We start from the raw sequence: 19882 nt of genomic DNA on the forward strand, positions 1-19882 counted from the left end.
CCACAATGAAAAACAAAGAACACTGGTAAATGTAATTATAAAAGACAGTTTAAATGTTTATTTTCCTTCTTTCTCTCTTATTTTAAAAACACTTCAATGAAATATGTATATGATATACTGTTAGATCTGTAACATAGAGAAATATAATATATATGTGTAATGTATGTGTAAATAACAGCATAGAGGAAGTGAGTGGAAGAAACTGTACAGAACCAAGGAATTGACTGCAGATGGTGATGTTATATTTATAGTAATGTATTCTTGGGTTTGTAACATTAAGAGAAGTGATATGCATAACAACAAAACAAAGTAGGGAAGGGAATAGAGCTATACAGAAGAAATGTTTATATCTCTGGAATTAAACTAGTGTAAATCTAAAGTTGATTTTGGAAAAAAAAGCTGATTTTGATAAGTTAAGATGTATATGGTAAACTCTAGAGCAATCACTATAAAAAATTTAAGAGATATAGTGAAAAAATGAGTAAAGAAATTTAAATGCTACCTTAGAAAACATTTACTAATGGGAAAGAATTTTGTGAAAGAGGAATAGAGAAACAAAAAAGGTATGAGAAACAGTAAAAGGACAGATAACAATAATAACAATGAATGAAATGTACCAAACAATTCAATCATCAGAGAGAGACTGGAAGGCTGAATTAAAAAAAAAAAATCTAAAAAAAATTTTAAAAATGATCTGATTATATGCTTGTCTATAGGAGAAATACTTTGGCTCAAAGATATAGTAGATTGATGGGGTGCCAGGTGGCATAATTGAAATGTCCAACTCTTAGCTTCAACTCAGGTCATGATCTCAGTGTCATGAGATTGAGTCCCATGTCAGACTCTGAGCTCAATGCAGAGTCTGCTTAAGACTCTCTCTCCCTCTGCCTCTTCCTCCCCCCACCCCTGCTCACTCTTTTTCTCTAAGATAAATAAATAAATCTTAAAAAAAATACAATAGATTTAAATCAGTGCTTGGAAAAAGTAAATATCATGCAAATAGCAACCGTAAGTAAGCTGATATGACTACACTAATACAAGACAAAAGAGATATTAGAACAAAAATGGCACTAGAAATAGAGAGGAGCTTTTTTTTTTTTTTTTTTTTTGGTCAAAGAAAGAGTGTGAGAGAGAGAGTGCACAAGCAGGGGAGGGGAAGGGGCAGAGGGAGAAGTAGACACTCTCTGAGCAAGGAGCCTGATGTAGGATTCCATCCCAGGGCCCTGGGATCATCACCTGAGCTGAAGGCAAATGCTTAACTGACTGAGCCATACAGGTATCCCAAGAGGTACATTTTATAAAAACAAAATAATCAATCTATCAGGAAGACACCAAATACAGAAAATTATAAATTATAATAGTCATAGCCTAAAATAGCTCACTTTCAATAATAGATAGAACAACTAAACAGAAAATCAACAAGAAAACAGAGGACTTAAACAGCACTATATACCATCCAGAACTAACACATATCTGTAGAGCATTCCACACAACAACCTTATGATATACATTATTTTTAGGTATGCATGAACATTTTCCAGGGTAAACTAGAAGCCAGATGTGAAACAAACCTCAATAAATTAAGGATAGAAAAAATACAAAGTATATGTTCTGACTAAAATGGAATGAATTTAGAAGTCAAAGCAGGAAAAATATGGAATGCAAAATTATGTAGAAATTAAACAATATACTTATGAATAACCAAAGGGACAAAGAATGTATTGAAAGGAAAATTAGAAATTGCTATTAGATAAAAGAAAATGAAAGTATATCAAAATGTTTATAATGCAGCTAAAGCAGTTCTTACATGCAAATTTATCAGTGTAAATGCTGATGGTAAGAAGAAAGATCTCAAATCAATAACCTAACATTCTACATTAAAGCACTAGAGAAACAAGAGCAAAGTAAATTTAAGGAGATCACAGAAGGGAAGTAGTAGATTAGAGTGGGAAATAATTAAGTAGAGAACAGAAAAAGGATAGATAATATCAATGAATCCAAAATTGTTTTGTTGAAAGATAACTATTTAACAAATATTTAGCTAGAGTGACCAAGAGAGAAAGAACAAAGATTCAAATTACTAAATTGAGAAATAAATGTTATTACTTATCTTACAGAAATATAAAAAGGTTATAAGACATTACTATAAAAATCATATAACTAAATCTAATTCTAAATAAGACAACTTAGATAAAGTGAACAAATTCCTAAAAAGATAAAAGCACAGAAACTAATCTCAAAAGAAATAGACATTTTGAATAGATCTGTTTAATGAAAGATACTGAATCAACAATTTAAAAAACCTCCTACCCAAAGAAGCCAAGTTCCAAAGGGTTTCACTTCTAAATTCTACCACACTTCAGGAAGAATTAATATCAAATTTTTATGTTTTACAAACAGTAGAAGAGGAAGGAGCTCTTCTTAACTGATTTTATGGGACCCATATTATTCTGAGGGAATCACAAGAAAAATACAGACTAATATTTCATATTAACACAGATACAAATTATTGAAAAAAAACCAAATCCAGCAATATAAAAATGTATATATATCATAAAACATAACCAAGTGGGATTTTGACAAGAATTCAAGGTTGACCTTCAAGCCAATTAATGTTATACATTATATGAATAATGACAAAATCACATGATTATCTCAATAGATGAAGAAAAAGCATTTGGCAAAATTCAGCATGCTTATGAATAAAACACTCCAGGAATAAAAGGAAACTTCCTTAACTTTTTTCAAAACCTAGTTTCAGACTTAATGGTGAAAGACTAAATGCTTTCTCCCTCAAGATCAGCAACAAAAAGAATTTCAATATTCGCTAATTATATTCAACATTACACTAGAGGTACTAACTTAGTCAGTGAGGCGAATCAAGGAAACTTGAAAAATCCAGATTGTGAAGAAAAAGTAAAACTATCTATTTGCAGATGAATGATTTTTAATATAGAAAATCATAAGAAATCCACTATAATACCATTCAAGCTAATGAATGAGCTCAGTAAGTTTGCAAGATACAATATCGATATATAAATATCTATTGTATTTCTATATTCAAGCAATAAATAAATCAAGATTAAAATTTGGAAAATTAATTATTACTATTATTACTAGGATATCAAAATTTTTTGAAAATAATTTAACAGAAATATTAAACCTACTTTGAAACTATAAGACATTGTTTAAAGATCTATATAATTAGAAAAATATTTCATGGGGCACCTGGGAGGCTCAGTGGGTTAAAGCCTCTGCCTTTGGCTTGGGTCATGATCCCAGCATCCTGGGATTGAGCCCTTCATCGGGCTCTCTGCTCTGTGGGGAGCCTGCTTCCCCTGCCCCCCCGCTTGCCTCTCTGCCTGCTTGTGATCTCTGTCTGTCAAATGAATAAATAAAATCTTTAAAAAAAATAAAAAATAATAAATTAAAAAACTTTAGAAAGAAAAATATTTCATGATCATGGATCAGAAAACAACATTGACAAGATGGCAACACTATCCAAACTTACACACAGATTCAATGCAATCCCTGTCAGACTTCTAGATGACTTTTTTGTAGAAATTGAGCTGATTCTCTTTTTTTTTGTTGAAATAGAGCTGATTCTAAAAATCATACAGAATTGCATGTGAATTAGATAGATGGTGATAGATTGATAGCAAAATAATATACATATTATTGAATATGGAGATTAATACACTATACGAGAGAGAAATGAGAAATATGGGAGACATGAAATAATGTAAATAAGATACAAAAAGAAAGAAGAAACTGAAAATTAGGTATTATTTCTTAGTGATGTATAAAGAAATTCTCATATAAGTGAACAAGGATATGTACAGGCAACGTCAGCAATTGTAAAATATTTGAAGCAAACTGAATGTCCATCAGGAGGAGAATGGATAAATTATGTTACGTTTATATTATGGAATACTGCATAAGAAGTAAAGCAATGAATTAATAAATGCTACAGACACCATTAAGGGTCATGTAAGAAGAGGTCCAATAAACAGAACTATAGATTAATATGATCAGTTTGATAGAAAATGACATAATGCTTAAATAATGTAAAATAATATATTATTCATAGATCCACAGATATATAGAGATTATATCAGCATATAGGTAGTAATCAAACACATTGAATTCCATTTAATTGCTACATTCTGGGAATTAGGCAATTATTTTCTTCCACACTTTAAATATATGGTTCCAGTGTCTTCTTTTCTTTATGGTTTCTGATGAGAAATTCACAGTTATTTAAGTTGTTATTTTCCAATACTTAAGGTAATGTGTCTGGTTTTTGTTTTTTGTTTTTTGTTTTTTGTTTTTTGTTTTCTTATTGGTGTCAAGCATTTTGTTTGGTTTGGTTTGGTCTGGTTTTGGTTTTGCTTGGTTTGGTGATGTTGCACATAGATCCCAGAAGTTGTGGTCATTTTTTTTTTCAATATGTTTTTCTTATTTCTTGATTCTACAATTTCTATAGACCATTTTCAAGTTCACATATCCATTCCTTTGCCATCTCCATTCTACCTTGCAGAATGTTTATTTAGTAATTTAGTTGTCAAAATTCTTGCTGCTGTCTATTTGGGGTATGTTCCACAAATGTGCAACTTAAGAGTGACCCCAGGTTTTGTGTCATATCCAACACAATGGTAGGGATCTATTTTTTCATCTCTCTTCTCAAGAAGCCACTGGAAGCTCTTTCCCAGTTTTTATGTCTACAAAGGTGGGTTTCTCTAAGAATTTCAGTCCCCTGTACCATGACACAGTTCTGTAAGACTGAGTCTGCCCTGGGCAATGTGGCAAGAGAAAGAATGCCACTCATATTCTTTTCCCAGCCCCTCCATTCATGGGGAAAAGTGTTCTCAGGGCAGTTTCACTGCTTGTGCTTCCATTGTCTTGCCATAGGAGGATGGTTCTGGAATGAAGTTGCCCTTGAGGAGGGCTAGTAAGAAAAATAAAGTTAAAAGAGAATTTTCCCCCACAGTCTGGGCAATCTTTTTTCCCTGGTCTTCTGGCTAGAAAGACAGAATGTCTTGGAGATCTTGCTGATTATCCCCACTCTTTATTTCTCTGGTTTTCCCTGCCCTATGATCGGAGCTGGGAGATAAAAAGAAAGGGAACAGGAAATTCACTAACACCCTTTTAGTCATTCTTCAAGTGCTGACTCTTTTTCCTGATGTGTTTGTTGTTATTCACTTTAAGAATCCACAGAGAGTTGCTTTTTGTTTTAATCTGAGAAATATGATACAATGGGCTTGGTTCATCTTGGTTGCCAACAAAGTAATTTTTTTTTAATTAACTTTGTATTTTGGAATAATTTTGGATGCATAGAAAAGTTGCAAAGGTAATAGAGGGATTGCCTGTATACCTCATGCAGCTTCTTCTAATAATATTTTCTATTTCTATAATACATTTGTCTAGACTTAGAAATCAATATCACTGTTGATCATACATTGGTAACAAGTATTTACTTGGAATTTTAGTATTGTTTATTCATCTTATTTTCTGATCCATGATTTAATCCAAGATATTTGTTTAGCATAGTATGTTTTGAACACACATATTCAAAAAGGAGACATGGCTTAATATTCTAAGTGGTGCTGGAATATGCAAAGTCACTATTGGCAGAGGCTGGGGCATGCACTGCTTCCTGGAGATCCAAGATGGGCTCTGTACATATGGAAATTTTTTATTGTTTAAGAAAGACTAAGATGGCTCTCAGAGATCCTGTCATAGTTAGAGAATCCCAAGTGTGTGTCTTGATGTAAAAGTTCACATGGTCACTCTTACCCCCACAACCGCTGACTTCATGAGGTAAACACAACCTGATATTTACTACAGCGCAGCCACCATCTAGGTCAGGGATTTCAGTGGAAAGATATTTGTGGTAATCAGAGAGCACTCATAGAAAGCCAGTTCAGATAAAAAGAATCAATGTGATTCTCATGAAGACAAAGGAAAATGTTAAGAAGACAGGATCTAGGGAGTGGTGGTAAAAGTTAGGAACTGGGCAAGCTGTCTGAGTTCAGAGGACTAAATCATGAAATACAAGGATGGCTGAACTGGTTATACAGGAGAGGACCAAAATCCGCTGGTTCAGGCCAGGTCAAAGGACATGGGCAAGACAGTAAAATCTTCCTATATAACAATAAGTACCAGTTTTCAGCATTCAAAATAAATAAAATAGTAGATAATACATTAAACTGGAAAATAACATTAAAATTTAGATGAAAATGAGGTGATGCATGAAAAAACATATCAGGTCCTGACTACTGGCAAGAAACAATAAGGACAGATCGTTTAGAACTCTAAATCCACATAGTGAACCATGGGGTCTAGATCCCTTAGAGACACCATGTAACTGATCTGAGGTGAACATTACATACCTATCTCACTACCCATTTTGTTCCTTCCATAAGATAAGGACCAGACAGACCATAAGATCTGTTAAAGACTAGACCCGCATTTTTTAATCCAGCTTCTTTTCTCTTTTGGACTTTATTTTTGAAACTTCACTTAGCGTTTTCTCTTCTAGTGTTATATATCTATGAACAGATCAACTGATGACACACATTTTCAGGAAAACCTTCAAGCTCTCCTCCCACACCCCTATCCCTTTTGTTGGCATATCTGATCAAGTTTTCCATCCTGGAAGGGTGTTAATTGACTCCTGACACTGATGTGATGCTAGTCATATTTTAGTTTACTAGTCTGACAGAACACAAGGAAGAAAAATTAAGGATATGAGGTGGTGAAATATCTACTATTTACTGAAAGTTTACCATGCCCCCAGTGCAGTTCAGTCATCTCACTGATAGTCAAAAAACCCTAAAAGGTATCATCATTCAACGTCAGGTGAAGACACTGATACCTAAAGAAGTCAGGTGCCTTGCTCCGTTCTGAGCTATACAGAGAAGTCATGCTGCGTGTGACTTTTGTACTGCTTCCTACTGAACCTTCCAAGTCACTCAGGAGACCTTTGCAACAACTCGGCATAGAAATGTCAACCGTATCTGCTCTGAGTTTTTCTTCTTGAACAGACTGAAAATGACATCATTCGCTAAGTAGAAAATCTCTGTAAACTGATTCATTTCCAATGTGATTATTTAAGAACTAACCATCAATTGTTCACACCCACATGCCATTTAGTAAGCCTGGCTAGATACGGTAGAGCAGACATAACATGCTTCAGTAATAAGGTAGGCTGGTTTATAAGTATGTCGAGGTATCACTTGCCTCAGGTGCTGCAAAAAGGCACAGTAGCTATAGAGTCAGGAATTTTAACTACTTGAAATGTGTCATAATTTCTGCAAAGTGCTCTGCCTGTCATATTTTACTGAGACTTTGAAATAGAATTTATAAATTAAAAATAAGGCATACAACATGCGTTCCCACGTCCTGGATGCGGACATGACTTTAATGGCAGTCAATCAGAAACTTCCATTAAGCAGCACTTGAGTTCCAAAGACAGTATCCCCAGGAGTCCTGAAAATTCCTTTGAAAAAAATACATATGTAACATCGTAGACGGAAAGGAAACCACTGGGTCTGAAATGTGCTTGCTTTTGTGCCAGCCAACTATTAATTTTCACAATGGCTGCTTAGAAAGCCAAATAACTCTCAGACTAAGCCCAGTTTGTCAAAATTACCTTTCAATTTAATAGAAAATTTGGTTGACATGAAAGCATGTGGTTTGGGTTCAAATTATGTGGTCAGATGTGTTCTTTTACAAATGGCCTTCACAAGCACTGGCCATCTCCACACCACCAAGTTTACGCACCTTGCTTACTGATCTCCCTCCTCCAGCTCCCCGGCATAACCACTCATCATTATGAAATACAAATCCTGCCCAACATTCAGGCCAGACTTAACTGTCAGCACCTCAGGAGTATCCAGTTCCCATTCTCATGTCCATATTTCCACCTTTTTTTTTTTCCTCCTGTTTGAAATATTTATTCAGTTCTTAAAATACACAGAAAATGAAGGCATAAGTGAATAAATATTAATGCCTTACCTTTTTTGTATCTCCTTTCCACGTAGTCAATCCATGCTTTTCTACCTGGAATGCACTCTCTTAAACAGTTCTTGAAACACATGTTCACGGATCTCCATTACAAATAAAGCTCTGTCCAAGGCTGGGGAAAAAAGAAAAGAAAAGAAAAGAAAGAAAGAAAAAAAAAGAAAAAAAGGACAATACCTCTTCTTTTAAGGAGATAGTGTCTAATGGACTATATTTTTTTATTTTTTTATTAACATATAATGTATTATTAGCCCCAAGGGTACAGGTCTGTGAATCACCAGGTTTACACACTTCACAGTACTCACCATAGCACAAAACCTTCCCAATGTCCATAACCCCACCACCCTCTCCCTACCCCCCTACCCCCAGCAACCCTCAGTTTGTTTTGTGAGATTAAGAGTCTCTTATGGTTTTTCTCCCTCCTGATCCCATCTTGTTTCATTTATTCTTAATCTAATGGACTATTATGCTTCTCCAAATGTCTTCAATGTCATAAAGCTTTACAGAAGGGATTTGGAAGGTACAAGAAAGGCTTAAGATTAATTTGTCTAGGGGCGCCTGGGTGGCTCCGTGGGTTAAAGCCTCTGCCTTTCGCTCAGGTCATGATCCCAGGGTCCTGGGATCGAGCCCCGCATCGGGCTCTCTGCTTGGCAGGGAGCCTGCTTCCTCCTCTCTCTCTCTCTCTCCTACTTGTGATCTCTGTCAAATAAATGAATAAAATCTTTAAAAAAAAAGATTAATTTGTCTACTTTAATACTTAACTGCACACTTTCCATTTGATACGCACTCCCCTATAAAGCAGAAATTACTTAGTGGTTCCCTTTGCACCCACATGACCATATATACAGAAGTAGAGAACCTAAATACATATACGACATAAATGTATATATGACAAGGAAATTCACTGATTAAATTAGAAACATAGTTGTGTAGTTGAAAATCCGGGTTTTGAAGACAAAAGAAAGAAGGAATTTGTCACTGGAATTTTGAAGAACACCTCATGCTTCATCTGCTAAGAAAGGTCCCCAAAGTTGTCTGTCAGTGAGAAGAGGAGTCCTAAAATAAATACGTGGATACCTGAAAATGTCTACTGCCTTTAAAGGGCAATCTTTAGGGATAATTGTGGTCTAGATTAAAGTAGGCCATTCTTTGTAGTTCCATATTTTTGTCACCTGGAGATCTCACTGATGTCTCAGTTTTAATGCCTCAGCAATGAATGTATCATCTTCTTACCAAAATATATTTTACACACTCAGCCATTTCCTGATCATTGTTTCAGGCAGTCCTAGAAGGTATTTCATCCCTCAGGAGTTCAAAACTTTAATTATATTTGACTTGACCCTTGCCTTTGGGTTTCACACCAAATCAGTTACTGAGACCTACTATTCTAACTCCAAATGATTATCTTATCAAATTTTCCATTCTATCTTTATTAGCATCAACTGAGTATAGACTGATAACTCAAATATAATGGAGGGACATGGAGGGATAATTTTTTTTAAGATTTTATTTATTTATTTGGCAAAGAGAGAATGAGATCACAAGTAGGCAGAGAGGCAGGCAGAGAGAGAGAATGGAAGCAGGCTCCCTGCTGAGCAGAGAGCCCAATGCTGGGCTGGATCCCAGGACCCTGAGATCATAACCTGAGCCGAAGGCAGAGGCTTAAACCACTGACCTACCCAGGAGCCCCTGGGGAGATAAATTAGTGTGTATATTTGCTGGGGCCAGACATCTGCTCTCTAAGAATATAAGTACTGGAGGAAGAGGTTCTTGCTGATCTGCCTATTATTTCCTAAAAAGTTCGTAGATAGTAGAGGCAATCACTAAACATATATATGTATATATACACATATATTTAGATATATCTAACTCTATAGATATATATTACATATATATAACTATATATATTTAGATAGTAGATGCAATCACTAAATATATATATATACACACGTATGTGTGTGTGTATATACGTGTGTGTGTGTGTGTATATATATATATATACATGTGTGTGTATATGTATATATACATGTAGATGTATATATACATATACACACACACATATATATTTCTCTTCTTTGGTTACCTGAGAAAAGCAATCATAAGTTCGATATAAAAGTGCACTGCTTGAAAGAGGAAGTACCAGTGCTCTTTAAATGTCCTTGAACCAACGGGTGTGAGAAAACACATGGGAATGTAACCATATTTGAAATGGTAGTACTCTGAATGGGAGGGAAACAAATTATATCCCATGAAAGTATGGTTTTAAGTGGTCATTTGTTTGGTGAAATTGCTATTACAATTGAAACAAAAATCGGCAATCTGCCTGGATTCTTTTAATAAACAAAAGTTATTTAACAAAACTATAAATTACATTTCTGTGGAAAGAAAATAGGATCAACCATGCTGAAATGATCCAGCTGTTTTTAGTTTTGTCATTTCAAAATATTTTGTCTCCACTTCTCCCCACATATATTTGTATTTGTTTAAATAGAGTGCATTGTGGCACTGATTGAAAGAACAAATTCCTATTCTTTCAACCCTGTGATTATGCAGCTTATGTATTGAGTCCTATTTGGTTGTCAAACTAGGCAGGACTTTTCACGTTGGACTGTTTCTGTACTGGCAGATTTAGGACGGATAGCATGGATTTTTTGCTCTCTGACAAAATGCCATGTATTTCCCGTCCCAGAGTTCTTCAAGATCCTACTGGGTAGCGTAGTCTAATCTCCAATACATATGTGTTACATTGTCTCACAGGTGCTCTCCTAAGGTATTTCCATTTCTTTTTTAATTTTCTTCTTAATACGTACAGAGAGTTGGCTTTAACATTTGCATAATTCCACAAAAAAGGCTAATATGATTTGAAGATGATTAATCCATTCTGCCTGTTAAGGAAGACAGAGTATGACCAAGAAGGACATTTTGCAAGGGTAATTCTTGGGCTAATCAGATTTAGAGAAGTTTATTCATAAAAAAGTAAGGAGTTCTGCAGAGGTGCCAACAAACATCAGTGTCCAAAGCTTCCCTCATTAAGTCATATACAGATAATGTGTCCCCAAACCTGTACTTTTAACTAATGAAAAAAAAAATGGTGCTAATTTAAAAACCTCAAAATTGAATTTCAGTCTTTACAACATTTTGTCCTACTTTTTATAAAAACAAAGCCACTTTAAGCACATTCTACACTTTTTGGTGGAATTTTAGCATCTACTTAAGGTACTCTAATGTGAAGAATCGGTACACTTAATACTCTTAAATTATCAAAGGGTACTATGTCATCCTGATGCAATTTTAATAGACTTGTTATAAAGTCTTTCTATTTTAAATCTTTTTTTAAAGGACCACCAACCTTTCAATAATTTCAACAAAATTATTTATCCAGGTAATCGTATCAAGAAAATCAGGCAAAATGAATCTTTAGTCTGTAATTGTAAAAGCAATGAGTTAGTTAAATGTAGGGGCACAGGAAATAAATTGTTACCTGCCCTTCCCCTAACTAAACATCTTGCCATTTCATGTTATTCATGTTACATATTACATTAAATTTTTGAAAAACAATTTAAGAAGGAGATACCAACAAGTGTTTAAATTCTACCAGTTTTTATACTTGTCTATATATTTATCTTTACTGGAGAATTTTATTTTCTTTATTGGAGAGTATTGGCATACAATATTTTATTAATTTCATGTGTACAACATAGTGATTTGACAATTCTATACATTAAATAATACTTACTACAATAAGTGTAGTTAGCATTTCTCCCCATAAAAAGCAATTACAATATTATTTTCTAAATTCCCTATGTTGTACATTTCATTTCTGTGCCTTATTTCCGGAATTTTGTACCCCTTAATCTTCTTCACATATTTTATCCATCCCCTCCAACTCCCTCCCTCTAGCAACTACCAGTTTGTTCTCTGTATTTATGAATCTGTTTCTATTTTTTTGTTCATATGTTTAGTTTTTTAGATTCCACATATAAATGAAATCACATGATATTGTCATATTCTCTCTAGACTCCATTTTTGAAATTTTTTAATTTATTTTTTAAAATTAACATATAATGTATTCTTCGTCTCAGGGGTACAGGTCTATGATTCATCAGTCTTACACAATTCACAGTACTCACCATAGCACATACTCTCCCTAATGTCCATTACCCAGCCACCCCATCTCTCCCATCCCTCTCCCCTACAGAAACCCTCAGTTTATTTCCTGAGATTAAGAATGTCTCATGGTTTATCTCCCTCTCTGGTTTCATCTTGTTTTATTTTTCCCTCCCTTCCCCTATGAGACTCCTGTCATTTTAACTTGAAGGAGTTCCTTTAGTATTTATTGTAGGGCAGCTCTAGGTAAAAAATTCTTTTGGCTTTTATTTACAAGGAAATACCTTACTTTCCCCCTCATTTCACAAAGTAAAATTTTGCTAGATATAGTATTATGGTTGACAGATTTTTTTTTTTTTTTCACTTTGATTGTATCATTCCACAGCCTTCTGGAATTCAAGTTTTCTCCTGAGAAATTCACTAAAAATTTTATTGAGGGTCTCCTGTATGTGATGAGTCACTTTTCTCTGCTGCTTTCAAGAATCTTTGACTTTCACTTTGGCAGTTTGATTGTAATGTTTCTTGATGTAGGATTTTTTTTAAATTTTTCTTTTGAAGTTCACTAATATTCTTGTATTTGTATACCTAAGTCTTTCCTCAAAATTGGGAAGTTTGGGCTATTATTTCCTTGAATAAAATTCTCAGCCCCTTTCTTTTCCTTCTGGAGCTGCCATGATGCAAACATTACTCTATTTTTTGGTGCTCCATAAGTTCCTTAAATTCTGTAATTTTCTTCCATTGTTTTTTTTTCCCCCCCTCTATGGACTCAATAATTTCAAACAATCCATTTTAAGGTAATTGATTATTTCTTGTCTGTCCAAGTCTGTTGAGTCCTTCTTAAATATTTCAAATCAGTTATTGTATTTTTTAGCTTGAGAATATTTTTTATATTTTATATCATTTTTTTATTGTCTCTTTTTGCTTATATATCATTCTCCAGATTTCCTTTAGTTCCTTTTCTGTGTTTTCCTTTAGGTTTTTGAGCATATGTAAGAGCAATGTTTTAAAATATTTGTCCAGTAAATCTGAATCCTATGATTCTTTCATCAGTTTCTGGAGATTTATTTTTTCCTATTTATATGTCTTGTGATCTCTTGTTGAAAATTGTCCATAAAAATTAAACACACACACACACACACACACACACACACATCTTTGCAGATTGGCTCCATGCAATGGAGCACCACTAATCAGCCCATCAAGAGGGCTAAACTTCTTTTCAGTTCTGGACATGGACCTTTTCTATGTCTGTGTGTCTGCTTTTCTTTCCCAGTTGACTCATACACATAATCACTTTTAAATTTTTTTAATTTCCCTGAGTGTCTCCCTGCTTCTTCTCCACACCTTAGATATTTTGTGTGTTCCTCTGTTTGAAGGCTCTTACTCTCAGGCTCCTGTGGGTCTCTAATCTTCTTGCATATTTCACATGCTACAACACCTTCCACTGCCTTCAGTGGCTTTCAACTTGATATCCAGACCATGCTCCCATTCTTGTCTGAGCTCAAGTCAGGAGCAACAGAAACCAAGCAACCCCACGGCAAGAAAGTTCTACTCTTCCTTCCTTGCTAAGGGAGAATCATGCAATTGGATGGCTTTCTCCCAAAAGCAGCTGCACTGCTCTGAGGAAGGGATGAGAAAAGAGTGAGAAAACACCACACAATTTCTTACTGCTCTGTGTGTGTGTGTGTGTGATTGTGTTCTTGATTGGGACTTCATTTGGCTGCTTCAGAACCTTGACCATTTTCTATAGCTACCATAAAGCTATTCCCATTAGTGTTTTGTTATTTACTTGATGTTTCCATATAGGAGCAGGAGTCTGAAGCTTTATAGTCTGCCATCTTGCTAATATCACTCTCCTAGCACAAATTACTTCTGAAAGTATAGAAGATCTTGGGAAATGAAATGCCACTTCCAAACTGGCAAAAGATAGACTCTGCTGGTTCCACTTTTTGTAGAACAGAAATTAAAAAATTATGATTTTGCACACGGCTTATAGTGGAGTAAAATTGAAGGGGCAAACTTTCTTGGATAAAAAAAAGAAAGAAAGAAAAGAAGAGTTAGCACTTCATGTTTTTTCAGGAACTTCAAAAAGAAAAACAAGTGGATCTCTTCAGGCTTCTGATGTAGAAGGTGAATTTAAGTTGTTGCAGGCATAAGATTACTTACCATAAAATAATTTATATAATTTTGTAGAAAAAATAAAATCTCAATAGGAAGTAAAATTAATTATATTTATGTTGGTTCTGGTATATGATAGAATGGGATCTTATCTAGAACAGAATGGGATTCACTGAGAGAGGCAATTTAAATTGATATAAACTTTTTGGGGAAACATTTTACAAAGGAGAACATAATCCAATGGCATGTTCATTCATTTATTCATTCATTCATTCATTCAATATTTCCTGATTTATTGGTGTAAGTTATGTTCTTTAAATAGCAAGTAGAAATGAATGGTCTCCATATTATCCTTATACATCTTCTTCTTTTTTAAAGATTTATTCATTTATTAGTGAGAGAGCAGGTGTGGGGAGAAGAAGGAGAGAGATTCTTAAGTCGATTCCTCACTAAGCATGGGGCCCAGTGCTGGGCTGGATCTCACAATACTGATACCATGATCTGAGCTGAAACCAGGAGTCTGATACTTAAGGGACTGTGCCACCCAAGTGTCCCTCTTTATACATCTTCTAACTACATACGGAAGATATATCTATCATCTATCTATCTATCTATCTATCTATCATCTATCTCTTTTTATACATAACAATGACCAGTTAAATATAAAAGTACAACTGTGATGTATAAAACGATGGAAAGATATGCCCCACTGAGAAAGTGTAGACTTAAGAGTAATTTCTCCCTAAGTTAGGCGATCAAGGAAAGATGCCTTGAGAAAACATTGTTTGAACTAAGATTTAAAAGAGGAATAATATTTAAGTAGCAAGGGACAGGGGAAGAATTTAGATAAAGGAATAGTAGAGTGTAAAGTTCTGAAAGAAAACAAAAGAGCACATTGAAATATTTTTTTCTTTTTTTTTATTCTTTCTTTCTTTCTTTCTTTATTTTTATAAACTTATAATGTATTTTATCTCCAGGGGTACAGGTCTGTGAATTGCCAGGTTTACACACTTCACAGCACTCACCATAGCACATACCCTCCCCAATGTCCATAACTCCACTCCCCCTCTCCCTACCCACCCTCCCCCCAGCAACCCTCAGTTTGTTTTGTGAGATTAAGAGTCACTCATGGTTCTCCCTGATATGAGGAAGTGGCGATGCAACATGGGGGGTTAGGGGGATAGGAGAAGAATAAATGAAATAAGATGGGATTGGGAGGGAGACATTGAAATATTTTAAACTACAGAGTGACTAGAGAGCACAGGATAGGAGTTGAAGGAGTTGCGATAGATAAGACCAAAATAGTCGGGATGTTGTCTGATCCATTATGAATTATGGCATTTATCCAAAGGCAAATGATTAAAAGGTTTTAAATGAGAGAAGAAGATAAAATGTAAGGGTTGGTATGGACCAAACATAATTATATTTCCATTTGGTAAACACTGGCAACTAGATGTAAAATGGACTTGATGAGATGAATAGTTAATGTATAAAAACAAAAGAAGTCTGACTCAGTCTAAATGATACTGACTGGTGATTAGAAGGTATAGGAAAGGTGAAAGTAAAAAAAAGTAGACATATTAGAAAAATATGTAAAATATGAAATAAAGACCTGGTGATAGAATGGATATGGGAGCTATTAAAAAGAAGATGTCAGGGGTAATTCCTGGGTTTTGATTTGCCCTACTTGTTAGGTGATGCTGTCAATTATTTAGGTAGGGATGTGGATGAGTACCTGGTTGGGAGGAAAAGTTTTTCGTGTTTTACATGTGGGGAACAACAGAAGAGAGCAATATATTCATAACACTTCCTTTTCTTCCTGAGCACTAAAAAAACTGTTTTTTCCAGTACATGAAGATCTAAGAAATTCCAGTTCTTTGCCAATAAAATATGTGCAGATGTAAAATAGTCATTTCTATTTTTGGTGCCTGTAATGTCCTCTGTGATCTCTTACTTTAACTCCTTTTTCTTGCACACAAATTTGGAAGACTATGACTGCAAATTAGGGAGGAACATTTTGGAAAGAGATGGTATCATTTGGAGAAGATCTGACCAATCGTTTTCAAACATCACCTGAGCTATGAATAGACATTTATAATGTTAAGTAGCTATAATGTCTGAGTATATTTGTTACCTTATCATTGACTTAAAAGGACCTTCAAGATATTCTTATCTTATAAATACAAAATGTATTTATTAATGGAGAAATTAAGGCTGAAAATGTATTTGGAGATTGCCCGTATGTGGATAATAATTAAAATTACAAGTTCAGAAGGAATTGTCTGGTAAGGAACTAAAGAGTAAAAATGCAGGAATTTGTGCTCAATGATGTTGAAAGCTATTAAAAAAGCAAGTGAAATGGAAATATAAAAAAATATGCATTAGATTTATGGGAAAGTGGGCAGCTGGTGATCTTTGGAAAAGCTATTATTACCTTATAATTTGGACAAAAGCAAATTGGAGTAGGTTGAGAAACGAAATGTGATAAAATAGAGATGGTATAGACAATGTTCAATGAATTTTGACCTTAAAGGGAATTCTGTTTGTTACATAATAAGAGAACTAAGTAAATTTAAATATTGAATATTTAAAGTGGATGCAAAGAACACAGAAGGGACAGTCAATATTTTAGTTTTTTGAGAAGACAGGAAGTTATGATACTCAAAGGCCTTGTGGAAGAATTGACCTTGGATATAAGAAGGAGAACTCTTCCATTGTAGCCAGAAGAAAAAAGGACAAGCAGCAAAGCATGGATCTATCAGAAGGTTAGTCATTAAAAAATGGAAGATATATTTATTTCCTCTGTGCTTTGGAGGTATAGACATTTGCTGAAAGGGTGGGAAGAGAAACATGATGAAGACTCTGAAAACAGAGAAACAGTAAATTGACAGTGAAAATGTGGCTTATAGCGTTTAGGTCAGTAAAAATACTTATATAGAATTCCTCCCTTAAACTCTAATTTCAGGGAAATAATGAATGCATACAAAACTTTATCAATAATTACGTTTTCATCATAGATTTATATATGATAGCAAAAATTGAAATAATCTAAATACTGAACAGGAGGATTATTCAGTGCATCATAGCACATCTGAAATATATACATTCATTAAAATGTGTAAGAAGGGGGAGGAGTCAAGATGGCGGAGAAGTAGCAGGCTGAGACTACATCAGGTAGCAGGAGATCAGCTCGATAGCTTATCTAAACATTGCAAACACCTACAAATCCAATGGGAGATCGAAGAGAAGAAGAACAGCAACTCTAGAAACAGAAAATCAACCACTTTCTGAAAGGTAGGACTGGTGGAGAAGTGAATCTAAAACGACGGGAAGATAGACCGTGGGGGGAGGGGCTGGCTCCCGGCAAGTGGCAGAGGAACGGAGCACAAAATCAGGACTTTTAAAAGTCTGTTCCACTGAGGGACACTGCTCCAGAGGCTAAACCAGGGTGAAGCCCACGCGGGGTCAGCGTGGCCCCAGGTCCCGCAGGGTCACAGAAGGATCGGGGGTGTCGGAGTGTCAGAGAGCTCGCAGGTATTAGAACGGAGAAGCCGGCTGCAGAGACAGAGCCGAGGACTGAACTCTCAGCTCGGGGTTACCTTGAACTGGTCGCAGGCTGGGTGAGCTCGGAGCGCGGCTAGAGGGTGGGGATACGAGAGTGATTGGGTGCTGTCCTCTGGAGGCGCACTGAGGAGTGGGGTCCCAGGCTCTCAGCTCCTCCCAGCCGGAACTAGGAGGCTGCCATTTTCCTTCCCATCCTCCAGAACTCTACGGAAAGAGTTCAGGGAACAGAAGCTCCCAAAAGCGAACCCGAGCTGATTACTTAGTCCAGCCGCCGGTAAGGGCGGTGCAATCCCGCCTCGGGCAAAGACACTTGAGAGTCACTACAACAGGCCCCTCCCCCAGAAGATCAACAAAATATCCAGCCAGGATGAAGTTCATCTATCAAGGAAAGCAGGTTCAATTCCTAAGACAGCAGCGCAATTCCAGAGGAGGAGAAAGCAAAGCACGGAACTCATGGCTTTCTCCCCATGATTCTTTAGTCTTGCGGCTACTTCAATTTTTTTTTCTTTTTTCAATTTTTTTCTTTTTTCTTTTTTCTTCTTCTGCTAAATTTTTTAAAACTTTTACCCTTTTCTTTTTTAATGTTTTTTGACTAGTTTATCTAAATATATATATTTTTTCTTTCTTTTTTATATTTTTTCTTTATTTGTTTTATTTTTTAAATTTTTTTCTTTTTTTTCTGAACCTCTTTTTATCTCCATTCTCCCCCCCACAATTTGGGGTCTCTTCTCATTTGGTTACAGCGCATTTTTCTGGGGTCTTTGCCACCCTTTTCATATTTTATTTGCTCCTTCATATCCTCTTATCTGGACAAAATGACAAGGAGGAAAAAATCACCACAAACAAAAGAACAAGAGACAGTACTGAAGGCTAGGGACCTAATCAACACAGACATTGGTAATATGTCAGATCAAGAGTTCAGAATGACGATTCTGAACATTCTAGCTGGGCTCGAAAAAGGCAGGGAAGATATTAGAGAAACCCTCTCTGGAGATATTAAAGCCTTTTCTGGAGAAATTAAAGAACTAAAATCTAACCAAGTTGAAATTAAAAAAGCTATTAATGAGGTGCAATAAAAAATGGAGGCTCTCACTGCTAGGATCAATGAGGCAGAAGAAAGAATTAGTGATATAGAAGACCAAATGACAGAGAATAAAGAAGCCGAACAAAAGAGGGACAAACAGCTACTGGACCATGAGGGGAGAATTCGAGAGATAAGTGACACCATAAGACGAAACAATATTAGAATAATTGGGATTCCAGAAGAAGAAGAAACAGAGAGGGGAGCAGAAGGTCTATTGGAGAGAATTATTGGAGAGAATTTCCCTAATATGGCAAAGGGAACAAGCATCAAAATCCAGGAGATGCAGAGAACCCCCCTCAAAGTCAATAAGAATAGGTCCACACCCCGTCACCTAATAGTAAAATTGACAAGTCTTAGTGACAAAGAGAAAATCCTGAAAGCAGCCCAAGAAAAGAAGTCTGTAACATACAATGATAAAAATATTAGATTGGCAGCAGACTTATCCACAGAGACCTGGCAGGCCAGGAAGAGCTGGCATGATATATTCAGAGCACTAAACGAGAAAAACATGCAGCCAAGAATACTCTATCCAGCTAGGCTACCATTGAAAATAGAAGGAGAGATAAAAAGCTTCCAGGACAAACAAAAATTGAAAGAATTTGCTAACACCAAACCAGCTCTACAGGAAATAGTGAAAGGGGTCCTCTAAGCAAAGAGAGAGCCTAAAAGTAGTAGATCAGAAAGGTACAGAGACAATATACAGCAAGAGTCACCTTACAGGCGACTGCTGTATATTGTCTCTGTACCTTTCTGATCTACTACTTCCAAACTCATTTTATGAGGGCAGCATCACCTTGATCCCAAAACCAGACAAGGATCCCACCAAAAAAGAGAACTACAGACCAATATCCTTGATGAACACAGATGCAAAAATTCTCGCCAAAATACTAGCCAATAGGATTCAACAGTACATTAAAAGGATTATTCACCACGATCAAGTGGGATTTATTCCAGGGCTGCAGGGTTGGTTCAACATCCGCAAAT

This window comes from Meles meles, chromosome 9 (genome assembly GCF_922984935.1).
Source record: "Meles meles chromosome 9, mMelMel3.1 paternal haplotype, whole genome shotgun sequence".
Classification (NCBI taxonomy): domain Eukaryota; kingdom Metazoa; phylum Chordata; class Mammalia; order Carnivora; family Mustelidae; genus Meles; species Meles meles.